A 14,400-nucleotide genomic window follows, 5' to 3' on the forward strand; every position below is an offset into this window, starting at 1 on the left:
TACACAGTTTTGGGTTACACCCATACCATGATGAACTGGTCTCAGCTGTCCTAACTAGGACAAAGTCACACAGGAAAATGAAGGCCAGTTCCTTCCTAATCCAGGGGCCACTGGACCTTCAATGAGGGTTTGCCACTCAAGGGACCCTGACACTTAGGGTGGAGCTGGATCAGGTCCAGCAAGGAAAAAATGCAGAGACATATGGGTCTGTACAGAGAGAAAGGGCTTACAGGTACTTCCTTGATGGCTTCCTTCTTCTAGAGATACAGAAAACTCAACATGAGTCTCATCCCTCCCAGACTATTGCCAGCCCAAGCGTGAGGAAAATCTATAGAAGTGAGCTTGTGGCTGCCATTACAGCATGATGGTCATGGTCAGTGGCAGCTAATCTTAGCCTGACAAACAGCTGCAATTCTTATAACTTTCATCTGGCTTTCTGAATGTACAGATTTTTCTTAAAGCAATTAAAATAATAATTATATTATAAAAACACTTTACAAGATAATCTCCTCTTCAATTTCCTTTAATATTTTCTGGGGAATTACTATGGGTAACATAGAAAATAGGTAATTAAATTTCATTTCTATTACCATTTTGACAGCCTGAACTCTTTCACAGGGTGACAGATTTAATTTCTCACACATGGCTTATATTGTTTTAAAATGGAATAATAAGTGGCATGATATTGTTTCTTGCTGTGGCGCCTAAACCATTATTTAGCAATATATCTGAAGTATTTCTTCTGAACTGATAGCCATTAAAATTTTTAAAGCAGAACCTCAGCAGGGGTAGATTGATACGGCATCACTGGAATCAGTTGTGCCGTGCTTATTCACACAAGCTCAGAATTTAACCTGTAGTATTGTTATCACTTTTTTTTCCTCTTACCAAATTTTAGTATATTTTTCTTATTGATGGTCTGGAACAAGGCATGGAAAAAACCCTGTGAATTCATTATAAACCCAACCCTGCAACCCAGTGGGCTACACAAGGTGTGATGTGTCATTGTCAATTTGTGCTGAAGACAACGGCAGCAGAAGGTGCTCTGCCTCTTTCCAGCAGCACTCAGCAACTCATACGATTTAGGTTGCAGGAGCAAGCTTTGTTTACATAGCTGCCAAGGACATACTTACAGCTAATTCCAGAGACATCAATGTTAGAATAAGCCAGAGCAAAGAAAAGGGGGATAACTCTCATGAATTCCTCTTTCCAATACTAATTTGAAGGCTAATAAGTGTTACATAATAGTCCTGCTTTCTGTTCAAAATCAAGTAGTTTAATTCACCTCTGAAATAACAGGCCTGTATTAAAATCCTCAACTATGGATATAAATACTTGCTTTCTGTACAAGTTAATAGCTTTTCTGCATGCAAGGGTAGAGGAAGTTTAAGAAGGTCATAATTTCCTACAAGCTATATTAAGAGAGGGTCACTTGGAGGTGCCACGCATCCCAAAATGAGTTGCAAAAGTTCATAGGAATCCCTTGATAATGTCATTGCCTTTTGTGCTTCCATGATGCTGAATTTTAGTTCTGTTTCCAGAAAGGAAGTTTCTGTCCTATTTGTTATAAAATAGATGTGAAAATACAGGTTAACACAGAGCAGAATATCTGATAGCTAATCTAAAAGGGAGCAACCTGCTACAGCAGAAAACAGGCAAATTCTAAAATAACTATATAGACTTAATAAATTAGTAAATCCAGCCCTTTACACTTGCTTTGCATTCCTTGGAACCATTCTACCAAAATCTTTTTGCCTCAGTTCCTGAAAAGAATTTTGTGATAACACAATATGGACTTCAGCTTTTTGTTTATGGGATAGACAAGTTTATTTGCATACTAACCCAAGCCTGCTAAGGTGAAGTAAAAGATCTATAATTTCTAACCCCTCAATTATTCCAGACACAGTGCCTGCAGCACTGAGAACTGTATTTCTGTACCCTGCATCCATTCCTCTGGCAGCCTTTAAGACACACCTCAAAAAGACCATATAGCAGTGCTAAGTAAAAGCAGAAATGAGGGCCAGCTGATGTTCTGCTGAAGCTGTTGCAATCTTTTCTCAACCTGGTAAAGCAAAAGGCAGTAGGTAAAGAGGTTACAGATAGGGAAGCAGCTGAAAGGATGATATATCAAATGGAAGAATAACACTGTGTGGTTGGTTACAAAATTAAGCTATTTATCTCCTCTATAAAATAGTAATAACGTCCATTGTCTCTGCTTAAATGTATCATTGAGAATTTGGCTTATGTGAGAAACTGCCTGTTTCTTCCTCAATAGAAGGTAAGAAAATTATTTAATATTTGACCAGAATTAGTGCAGCATTTTGGAAAATTTTGCATAGTCAATGTGGACAAGGTGAGAAACATTTTGGGTAATGCTGGCAGAAATTCAGGAAGCAATTACTAAAGGATGTAGAGTGAATGTAGAAATATTACAGAACGCGTAATTGCAACACTGGACCTCTGGCATTTTAAAGATCCCTGACACACTTGCACAAAATCTACCGGAAGAGAATGAAAATTTGTACAAATTAAAAGTTAGCTTCATTTTGGAGATAAATCAATCTCCAGCAGCATTGGTAGGTTAATCAATGCTATCTCACTAAAACTAAACCAGTTCTTGCCAGTAAGTGGCCTCTTCTGCCCACACTGGGGCTCAACCTTGACTGTGGCAAATTGGACATGGAGCTAATCAGGTTTTTTAGCTCATAGTAGCATATTTACTTTGGCCACTTTGGCCTGAGGTTGTGCAGATGTCAAGTAAAAACAGCCATTTCCAAAACAGAAGAACTGCAACAGAACTTCTTGACTACCTCAGCTTGTCTCAGACAGCAGTGCTGCCTAGCTGGCCTCAGCAATTTACCACTACTGAGTTTGGCTGGATTTGTAGAGGGTTTTTCTTGTAACTGGCAGAGCATGTCACATTTATAATAAGTGTCTAGTACTAGAGGAGTTGGTGCTGAATGGCAAAAAAAAAATTTGAAAGAAAAATGGGGATGAAATGCATAAATGATGAAATAGATATCTTTGTCCTTTTATATTTGCTGGGTTATAAGAATGTATCTAGCCTAAACTATGATGAAGTTCCACTCTGAACCATTATTAAGAAGTCCAGAATATAAAAAAGTATGCTAATTATAAGCTACATTTTATAAAACAAATGTAAAGTAGACATTTACCTTGAAAAGTCTGTAGTCAGAGACCAGAGTACCTACCAGAAGTTTATGACTTCCTTTCTTGAGAGCATTCAAACACCAGGTACACATCTACAGGAAAGCAGAGTGAAAAATTCAAGCACACAGTGAATCAATAGGAAGTAGGCAAGAAATTGCTGTGAAGTAACTAGGAGATAAGTGGATTAATCTCTCACAAAAGTTGGCAAGGTTTTTTCTGCTTGAGCTTTACTAGCTGAAATCTGAACTGAACATGGAGCCTCCTGTGGGGTGTTTAACCTCCTGCAATCCCATTTATCTCAGGGACTAAAACATTCAGTTTCTTCTAAAGGAAAATCAGTAGCCCCGAAGATTAGCTACATGCTTCCATGATTCATTAATTGTGGAGGAAACTATGTCAGTCTGATATTTAACTGACTTTTAAACATTATTATTATTTTTAAATACCGTCAAAGTAAACCTCAAAACAAAAAGGTCATTTGAACAGAGCAAGTAAAATCTAGGAAATATCAGAATGAAACATGGATTTTTAATATGATTTTGTTGTTGTGTTTTGTGATTTTGTTTTATTCCTGAAGGAAGAATGTGATAAAATCAAAGCAAAATCATAAAGGATTACAACACCCATGAATCTATGTTTTGAATGTAAACTTTGACCCCATGTTAGAAACCACAGTAGCTGTAACAGTAACTAATATACAAAGAGTTATCATCACAGTTAAGAGCAAGTCTCTCTGACCAGTGTGACTGAGGAAGTTCACATACACATTCATACATGGAAGCCTGCCACACACTATATCCAGAGTCCTTGCTTCAAGGTGTCTGTTCACCTCCTCTGGTTAACTGGTTGGAGCATGGATAGCAACCAGAGATTGCTCTTTTTTTCATCCCTTGCAGATGTCCCAGTCCATTGAAGAGAAAAGTATTATACTCTTCCGAGCAACAAGTGCCTTTTGCTGAACAGAGTGCTTGTCTTCCTTCCAAGCTCATAGGACAATAAAGCTACAAAGCACAATCTGGATTTCTTTCTGAAAACAGTGCAAGATACAGAGGAAAGAATTTACAGTGATTTTACACTCAGACCTTCTTTGTTTCTTTTTCTTTTTTTTTCCTTAAATTTGATGTGAAGTTCCTAGGAAATTATGTGCTTATGTTAATGTAACATTAAGCTTGATAAATCAAGTTCTCAAATGTCATGAAATGCAGAAGTCAGGCTGTAGGCTCAACCTTTACTCTGGCTCTTTGCCTCTTTCTTAAAATACAGTCTGTCTCTATGTTGTTATAAATTATTACTCAGACTACGTAGGAGTCAGTATAACACAAACTGGAATTTCCTACAAGGCTTTATAAATAGTAAACTCATGACAGAAAATGCTGTGCAGCTGGACTATATAAGGAAAGAAGCATTTTACTCACAAATGCTTCCGTATGTTCTTTCTTGTGTTTCAGTTTGGCATGATCATCTCTCTGCCATTATTCATGCAAGATTTTGGTTATCATAGGTATTGTGGAGGTGCTGTTCCTCACAGTGACACTGATATTCATGTGCAAATGAAAGTATTCATATGTGAACACAAGTATTCATTTTTTCCTGCCAGTGCTGCTGGATACTGAAGATAAGCCTTCCTGGCCTCAAAGGATAGAAGGTGAACACCCTGGAAGTAAAAAATTCTTTAAGGCCTCCTGCTTTCTAGATAGTCCCGACTGAACAGCTATCAGCAATAGCAGGTCAGAAGTCTGTGCAAGGTTGGATTTGTCTAGGATCCCCCCTACAGCCACAGTAAACACCGACTGTGTGATGGCAACCATCCTCAAGTGTTGGCAAGGAAGACAAGACTGATCAATATTTGCCTTATGGCCCCTTCTTTAGGCACCAGTCACTTCACATGCATCTCTCTTAGTCCTTAGCTGAGTAAAGCCCTTTAAGATCACCAGAGGAGGTATATGTTAAGGTAACTTCCCTGTCTGATCATCCAGGAACCACCATGACAGTCACACTCACAGCACCTGAGTTGGGACAGAAGCCCTTTCAAAGCTACACCATGCTGGGCATCATCAGCTCCTGCTGTGTCTGTAATTGTCCAGCCACCTGGCTGGTGCCACAGGTCCCTGTGCCCTTTGTTATGCAAAAGGTCCCAAGCAGAGCTCAATGTGGCACTGCAGTTTCCACACTGAGCTACCTGCACTGCATGTCTTCCCCAATGTATTTTATAAATAGGATGTTTCATAGGTACATGTACAGCAGTTTCATAAAAGGGTGGCATGTAGGGTTCCATCTTCTGTCAGAACCCCAACCAAACATCCACACTGTTTTAACGATAAACAGCATTGATCCACTGATATGGAGCCTCATTATAGACAGGGTGAGCTATAATCCTTAACTTCTCTCTCCTATCAGGAGCTCCCTGGGTCCAAGAAGTCCCATTCCTGCCCTGCACCCAGGTCAGCCCATTCACAGCAACGTTACGCCTTGGTGGAAAATTTGCCTTGTGTCTGAAACACAGACAGAAAGAAGAAAGAGAGGAGAGGCTCAGATGTTTGTAGCAATCTGGTCTGTTTTGAACATAAAGCTATCGGAAGATAAAGAGAATTTGAGAAGGCTGTACTTTTATTTCTCAGCATGTGAAAGAATATAGTACAAATGCTATTCTGGATATACCACATCTAAATATGAATGCACCATGTTAGAAAGAAGTCAACTGGTCAAGTTTTTTACCCTGGATAACATCTAATGAGATCTATCAGACTTCCAACAGCAATTTTCATCACACAGCTAAGCATGGCATTATTATATCTGTGATTGAGAACTAGAAATTTTGATAGCTTTCAGTCAGATACTTATCTCTGGACACAAAGAGAAATTTTACAATTGTACCACTGCAAAGTTGTCCAGTTTTAAATAAGTTATTTCAACTTTAGTCAAAGATGTGTCTTGTACTGCTTTAAAACGAGTACTTGTTTCATGCACATTTTTGACTGGTCTCAGATTACTCTTCGGGAATTATTCTTACACACTGTGCATAAAGATGTGTACTTCCCTTGAGGATATATTCAAGGTAAAATCTTACTCTAAGTGACATGCTTGCATTTATATTGGAGAGTAGGAGAGGTAAAGAAACCTTCAGGTGTTTGGTGGAGGTCACAAAGGCTGTTCCAGAATGGAAGCAGGGTATCCCTCTGGACCAGCCAGGGTAAGACCCAGTGAAGAACTGGTAGACTCTACTCCACCACCATCACACACTGGTGAAAGGAATGAAAGCCTATGCATTGTGAGAGGAAAGGATGCTTCACTACAGAATTTATGTGTCACAAATTACTTTGTGCTCCTACTGTGTGCAGTGAGGACAAGCTCTCCACCAAGGCTCAGTGTTTTGGGTACCTTTCACCATAGTCTTCATTTTGGGCATTACCCATGGCATGATTTAACCTAGTGTGAACAACTCCCTGGCAAATCAATATTTTTACATACAATTTTTGACATATGTTATGTTTAAGTTCCTTCCATTAAATGCTATTCTTTGCATCTTAAATTATTTCAGACAGTTTCTTTTAATATTAACTGGAATTAACATTTCCATTGTAATATATTGCAAGTGACATCTGTTGGACCAACTTTTCCCTCCAAGAATTATATGTCCTACCAGTCAGACAACCTCATAATTTTGTGGAATTATTATATAATGTTGTTCCCAAGCAAAATAAATGTATTCAGTTTTCCTATAGGCAGTGGCATTAAATAACAGTTACACAGCTCAGTCCTTTTCCTGCTAAATTTGGTGGCTAAACTCCCACTGACTTCATGGGAGTAGGATTTTATTTACTGTAACATTCACAGAAATTAAGGGTTAGCCTCTAAAAGTAGGGAAAGTTTGGCCACATAAGCCTCCAAAGGCCTAGATATTTAAAATATATCTGTTGCTGCTACTTATATGTCCATGCACTTTCAGTATTCCTTTCACATGCTTTCATTAACTGCACAAAAATGTTTGTGAATACAGTCAAAACAACTGAAATAATTAATGCTTATTTTTAGGGGCAATTGCTAATTCCTTCTAATAGGAAGTAGAAATTTACCTGCTTCTCTTTCTCCAGACAAGAAAACCAATCTTTCAAAGGTTAGCTGCCAAAATAAAATCCAGAGTGGGGCTTTTGCACATTTAACCACACTTATACTCAAACTTATAACTCCCTTATCCAGCACCCTGCCCAGATCCAAAGGTGTCTAAATTCCCTAATCTCTTAAGCAATTTTCTATGTTCTTGTGCTGGAAAAAAAATGTTTCCAGATGTATGATATCTGGTGTTCCTTTTTTTTTTTCTGAGATTATTGCCCGTTCCAGCCATGCCTCCAGCTTTCCCTGGTCAGGTCTGCCATTCCTCACTCCAAGAAATGAGCACTGCAAGAAGTTGCTTTACACAGAGGAGCACCTCACTAAGGAAATACTTAAGTCCTGACCCATGCTGAGAGGGTGAGGAAATTCTCACTCTCTAAATTACTTTAAACCCTTTTCAAGAAAGAGACTTCCATCAAAAGAGTGCCTCCAGGCTAATCCTTCCAGTTGTCCAGAGGACAGAGATACTGAACATAGGCAGAACATTTCAGGAGACTCTAACCTTTAAGACTGCATAAACTACTCCTTTCTGCAGAAATCCCAAGAGACAGCACACCTCCACAGCATGAGGTACTCCCTATTTTTTCAGGCTTTGAGGAAAGGGATGGTCATTTATTGTAGGCTCAAATGAACAGTAAATATCAATATTTCCTGCCTGACTAAGCTGCCCTATTTAGTGTATTGATCTGCCTATCTTCCAATTCCTATTCCTGCACACCAAGGGAGGAAAAATAAGCAGTTATTTATGGCAGCTCACCCCAACCCTAGTCCCAGGGGCACAACAAGAATTCTTATTTCTTCCCCTTTCTTTGCATGGGTACAAAATGCAAGTCACATTGTCACTTGCTACAGTCTGCTCAATGTTTAACAAAATATGAATGTAGAAACCTGGAAATGTTACCTAAAAAGGCACGTGTAACTGAAAAAGTTACCTGCAGTCCTGCGTGTCCCAGTACTTCTACCCATACTGCCAAATGAGGAAGACCACACAACCTCTCTCCTTCATCATAGCTGTAGCCTGTCCTGGTTGATAGCAGTTACAAAAGTGCAATCTCTTATCCCACCATGATTATCATTTACAGGAATAATGTCAGGAAAAGCATAAAAATCAACCAACCAACTGAAGAAAAAAAACCAAAAACCCAATAGATATTTTCTTTTTTTAGATTAAGATTAGATAATAATATACTTTGTTCTCTTAGAATCTGAATTCTTTGTTACAACTGAGTAAACTGTAATACATGTTTTTAAATGTCTGAAATTCCTTCTGCATCCAAACCAATATAGAATAATGCTAATAATTTTCTTGTAATACTAGAAGAAATACCCAAGGCAATAAAATGCTATGAAAGGATGCTTTCCTTATCAAATTTCATAAAAACTTGAAGGCTTAGTAGATTTCAGTTCTTTTTTCAATAGATATTTAGATAAAATGAGGAAAATAGTCATTTTTGGTACTTTCAGGTACAGCCTTTTCTTAGAATTCTAGGAATCTTTCACAGTACATCAGATTAGAATTCTTGCCCTAAAAAAAATGCAGTGGCTTTGTAACTAAATAATGTTACCCCTCTGGTCAAAAAAATTCACTGCAAAAATTGTACTCAGTCATGAAAAGAAAAATTTGAGAGAAAAATTATCCCCTTTAACAATATCTTGTACTAGTTCTGTTCCAAAATTTTTAGCCAACACAAGAGAAGAAGCATAAAACAGACATGAAACAATAACAAAACCCTATGCATTATAATTAAAATAATAAAATCATGGAATGGACAGAGTTGGAAGCCAGAGGTGAGGCTGACAGGTCAGTATTTCCCAGAGTCCTCCTTTCTACCCTTTTTGAAGGGTATAATATTTCCCCTTCTTCACTTACCTTGGACTTAACCTCAGAGCCATGACTTTTCAAAGATTATAGAGAGGCTTGGCAACTACATCAGCCAGTTCACTCAGGACTCTGGGATGCATCTCATCAGATCCCATAGACTTATGTACATTAAGGTTCCTCAGGTAGTCATGAACCTGATCTTCACTTATTATAGTGACTTTGCTCTCCTAGTCCCCATCCTGCTGTCCATCCACTCAAAAGGTGTGCGAAGAGAGGTTGCCATGGAAGACTGAGGCAAAAAGTTGTTGAGTACCTCAGCCCTCTCCTTATCCATTGTTTATGAAGGAGGTCGCATACATCTTCTTTGATCTTCCTTTTCTCATTAACGTAGCTGCAGAGACCATTCTGGTTATTCTTTGCATCCCTTGCCAGCTTCAGTTCCAGCTTCGCCTTGGCCTTCCTCACCTCATCCCAACACAGTCATACTTCATCTTCCCAGGTCAGCTGCCCTGGTTTCAACTGTCTATGTATTTGTTCCTTTCCCTTTTGTTTGACCAGTAGGTTCCTACATATATCATAACAACTCAAAATTCAGACACAAAAATAAAATGAAGTCATTCAGCGGGAGAAAAAAAAAAAAAGAAGAAAGAAACAGAATAACTCAAAACTTTTAAAGAGAATATATTTTGTTTTCTTTGATTTTATAGTAAAAAATCTATCTCACTTTTGTTTACTCTTCCATAATATCCTAATAATGGTAAAATATACCAGGACACTTAGAACAGGAATTGGCTGTACTATGATAAGATCATTCAGGTTTTGCAAAAGGCCAGTTACTCATGATATCAGTGTGACTAGAACTGCTTTTAGACATCACTTTGGATTTACCTTTGTGATCTTCTTAATTTTAAATAACAGGAGAAAAACTTAATGTCTTAAAAATGCCAGCTACTACTACAGATTTAGAGACATCATAAACGAAAATACAATAACTAAAAGGAGGGGGGGCAGATTTAATGGTGATAATAAAGCAGATGCTTCAAAATACATTGTTTTCCTTCAATTCAGGATGCAGAAATTCATTGACAAAGAAGAGCTAAAGAACCTATATTTCCCACTTTTCTCAATTATTGAAGCATCTCGAAAGTCAGGGGAGCTATGTAGATTTAAATTGTTGAGTCTTTAGCATTACTTTTTCTTCTCTTTTTTGTAACCATGCAAACAACATTTCTAGGTTAATTGAATGTAAAAAGATTCTTTACTCTTTCTGAGTCAGAAAATAACCTGAAACAGAGATCCAAAACAACTCTTCACTTAGTGTCAACATGCAGTACCTGTACAATACACATTTCAACAGCATTTATCGGATTTCAGTTAGTTTCTATGAGTGACAGCCAGTTATTCATTCATTTACTTTATCTTCTACATTCACCATTAAAAAAAAGATAGAAATCAACACCTCCGTATTTGCAGTGGGACCTGGTAATTGATATCTTACACTGTGGCAGCTCTGCCTTTACTTAGAACTATTTCGTCCAAATAATAATTCTTCTATAAAATTTGTGCACTTGGTATATCACCTTCAACTGTTTAAAAAAATGAGGAATGCAGCATTGATCCTAGCTTCTCTACTTTCAGGAAACTTCTTCTACAAATTTACTCAGAAACTGCAGGAAGATATTTCCCTGGAAGGCCACAGATTTTGGGAGCTGCAAACAGTTTGTGGGAAGGTGATCCACACAGGATCTTACACAGGACAATGTCACTGTTTCTGTACTTAAAATGGTTTCGGGCCCTTCCCTTCAGTCTGCATTCCTTCAGATGAAAAGAAACAGAATGAGGTTTGACCAAGCAGGAGGAGTCCCAAAGCCTGCATCAATCAGCTAAGCTCTATTGAAGTCAATGAGCCAGTTCATCCTGGCTGAACTACGGGCCCCTAATCTCTATAAAAGAATTCATCTACGCATTTGGTACAATAAAACCCAACAAAGCTGTGAAATTTCCATTTCCAAGTTGGATACGTCTGTGGAGGTTGGTCAAGGATGGAAGCAGCCCTGATTTCAGTGCCAGCAGGGGAAGGAGGGATCCCCTCTGGTGCTGGGCATTATCACATGAAAGTTAGAATGTGATGCCCTGGGAAGTATTAATCTAGAGTGAAGTGCCTCTTTTTACCTCTGCTAGAGCCAGGCCTGGATGTGTATAAACAAACAAGCCAGCACAGTGCCAGGTATCAGCTAAGCTTTCCACCAAATACAAGCTTTCACATATTTATTTATGTAGCATCTGCAGTGCATTTAAAAGTCTGTATGGATTACCTTGACTTGATATCACCTGGAAAGTTCTATTAACCACAAGTGCTTAATCTGCAAGTCATTCCTTCAGCTAATGAAAAACGTTAACTTGCATAAAGGTGCCTCTCAACTCACTTTCCTGCATCCTCTGTTTAGAGGAACGTCTTGGGAGTTCTTGTATTCCCCTTTCCTAATATAAATTTTAGAAGTGTGAAAGAACATCTGATGAAAGTGTTTTTGTTATGCTGACTCTAGAAAAGATACCATTGATTACAGGCCTATTTGCCTATTGCTAGTTCTGCTCACAGAGGTGACAAAGGAACAAAAAAAAAAAAAAAAAAAAAAAAAAAAAAAAAACCAGACAAAAAAAGCTACATTTATTCTCCATTTATCTGTGTTCTCATTTACACCAGGCTAATTTCAAACCATATGTGTATTTCACATTGTGCCAACATAAATGACTACACAGCTGCAGAGCAATACAAAGTCTGCCCTAAAAACAGGGATGTTCAGATCATCTGTGAGCACTGTTACCCAGGAGACCAGTTTATGCAGTGAGGTTAGAGGAGATGACTGGAAGGGAAGTCTCACCTTGAGTTAATGATACATCATACAACAGATTTTAAAAATGAAGATTGCAGAGCAATAAGTGACTATACAAGAGTCCCATTGTGCAGGCAACCAAACAGACAGAAGTGTGTATAAATGGGCATACTACTTCAAACATTAGGATCATACGAGTGGGAATAACCTCAGATAATCTACCTCCTCTAGGGCAGAGTGCCAAAGGGGTTTTTTTAGTTTATTTTCCAATAAAGCCACCCTTGTATAGCTTGTCGCATCAGCACAGTCTCACTGAATGGACTAGAGTGTGACATAAACAGCTGAATCATGCGAGTTGCAAGGACTGAAAGCATGTTGGAAAGGGAAAGGAAGGAGTAATAAGTGGTATAATCCACTAAATGCTTTAAAATCCAGAAGGAAAGGGCCACTGGGAGTGAAAGGTGGAAAGGTGCCTGCATTTGCTTGTACCTGAGAGATGCTATGGAGGTTGTGAGCTGAGAAAAAGTGGTTCCTTGGGTGGAGGTGGGCAGTGATGGCTAAGCCAGGTCCTTCCATGGGGATGGCACTGGGTTCAGGGGTGTTTAATGTGGATCACTCCACCAACATCCAACTCTGCATCAGACAGGAACATCAGAGGGATGGTGGACAGTGGGTGATGGTCAGACACCAGTCTGGCTGCTGGGGGTTGCTGCTCTAGGCAAACCACAACCTGTCTGGGACCACACAGGCAAGTGGCATCTTACTCCTTCACCAGTTTGACCTGTTTTGGTCATATAATTTAACATTTTACCCCTCAATCCAAGTACGGACCAGTGAACAAGTCCTTCCTCTTCATGTTCCAGTTGAGAAGGTCTGTATTTTCTTGCCTGTTTTACAGTGAATATCTATTCTCAGAGACCATCTAGAAATTCTCTAAAGAAAATCACATTCTCTTTCTTGAATGCTTTCCCTTTGACTTATTTTGCTGTTCTTTGCTTTTATGACTGCTGCCTTCTTTCTCATTATTTGCACTGTATACCATATCAGTATTTCAGCTCATTTTCTTGTACTTTCTTTGTACTTTCTTTTGCCCATTCCCTCAGTAAATGTCATTTCCAAGAACTGTGATTTTTGGGTCCTAAATCTCCTATCTTTTCCTTCAATGTTCAGAGTTGCAATAGTTTTTATTTCTTTTTTCCAACTCTCTTTGCTTTTTGCTTAATTAGACTGTTCTTTTTCTCTTATGCTTTCATTGCCCTAACAGTTCCTTAACATGCCTCTCCTTTGCTCCACAGACTTTATTTTTTATATCTGTGCTGAACTAAAACAGGGGATAAAGTGAAAGTTGCCTTCCACCACTTCAGGTCCTTCTTGACATGCTTTACTTTTAACCCCTTTTGATCTAATTATGCACTCCTATCCTACATTTCTTACTGAATCTAATAACTCTTTTTTTCACAAACTTTGCTTTACCCTCTTTCATCTCCATTCTCTCATTTCTTCAAAAGATATTGCCTTAATGTACCAGTTATCAAAGCCACAAGTTCTAAAACCAATATCACCTCTTAAAATATTTTAATCAAGCAGTTGTGATGGGAAAAACCTTTTAATTTCTATTTAAATATAAATTGAATTCAAGTAACGGCATCTTGTGAATTAAATTCTAACAGGTGTGTTAATTCAATATAAGACAAAATAGTATTTTGAGATATCCTTTCATTTTGTTATAAAAAAGGTGCTTCAGTCATTCAGGTTCACAGGATTATGAATTGACAATTAACACTGAGGAGAAGCATGTTTGTTCTGCTTTGGGCTTTTTTAAGCAAAGCTCCAGAGATTCCCCTGGGATTGTTGGACTTGAGATTGAATGAGAAGTTAAAATTTATTTTGCTTGTTCCTAAGACCCAGCAGAAGACAAACACTCTTCATATCTGTCACTGTTTTTCAGAGGAACCTTTGTCTTGAGCCTGGTCTAACAAGTGGTCATTTCCCTTGCCCAGACAGTGTACTGTGACCTGAGACTGAGATTCCAAGTCTGGTAATGACTCCTCCTGAAGCACAGGCTCTTTTCACTGCAGTCCAAGCAGCAGTTACACACTTTAAGCACAGTAAACAACTTCAAAGGGGCAGCCTCACCATCAAATATCCCAAAGCCTAGTTTTTTTAAAAACCGATGATAAATCAGGTGGGATCTTCTGAACATCAACCTAGGCAGCCATTCCCTGGGGTTTTTGATAAAGCAGAAATGCTTGAACTTCATCTAGCTCCATCCATCCTGCCACATTTGTCTTCCCTCATGCTGGGTTAAATCCCACGGGCAAGCCAGTAGCAGAGCAGTGTGGCATTAGATATGGGCTTTGGAATCCCAGTCAGGGTGGGCTTGCCCACCAAACCTCTGGGCCAGGGCCTTCAAGAGTCTATGGAGTTGCACATGGACTGAAAAGGGTCTGGTGGTGCTTAAGG

At 38.7% G+C, this 14,400-nt stretch overlaps 1 long non-coding RNA gene across 1 annotated transcript in view; it reads left to right on the top strand.

Moving 5' to 3' along the window:
- Window positions 1-5,872, top strand: part of LOC108493321 — a 9,658-nt gene extending 3,786 nt beyond the window's left edge. The window contains exons 2-3 of the long non-coding RNA XR_001873434.1: window positions 4,769-4,816; window positions 5,569-5,872. This is a non-coding gene — a long non-coding RNA (uncharacterized LOC108493321). The remainder of the gene's footprint in view (window positions 1-4,768; window positions 4,817-5,568) is intronic.
- The last annotated feature ends 8,528 nt before the right edge of the window (window positions 5,873-14,400 follow it).

This window comes from Lepidothrix coronata, unplaced genomic scaffold, assembly GCF_001604755.1.
Source record: "Lepidothrix coronata isolate B3197 unplaced genomic scaffold, Lepidothrix_coronata-1.0 Scaffold16, whole genome shotgun sequence".
In the NCBI taxonomy this organism is placed as follows: domain Eukaryota; kingdom Metazoa; phylum Chordata; class Aves; order Passeriformes; family Pipridae; genus Lepidothrix; species Lepidothrix coronata.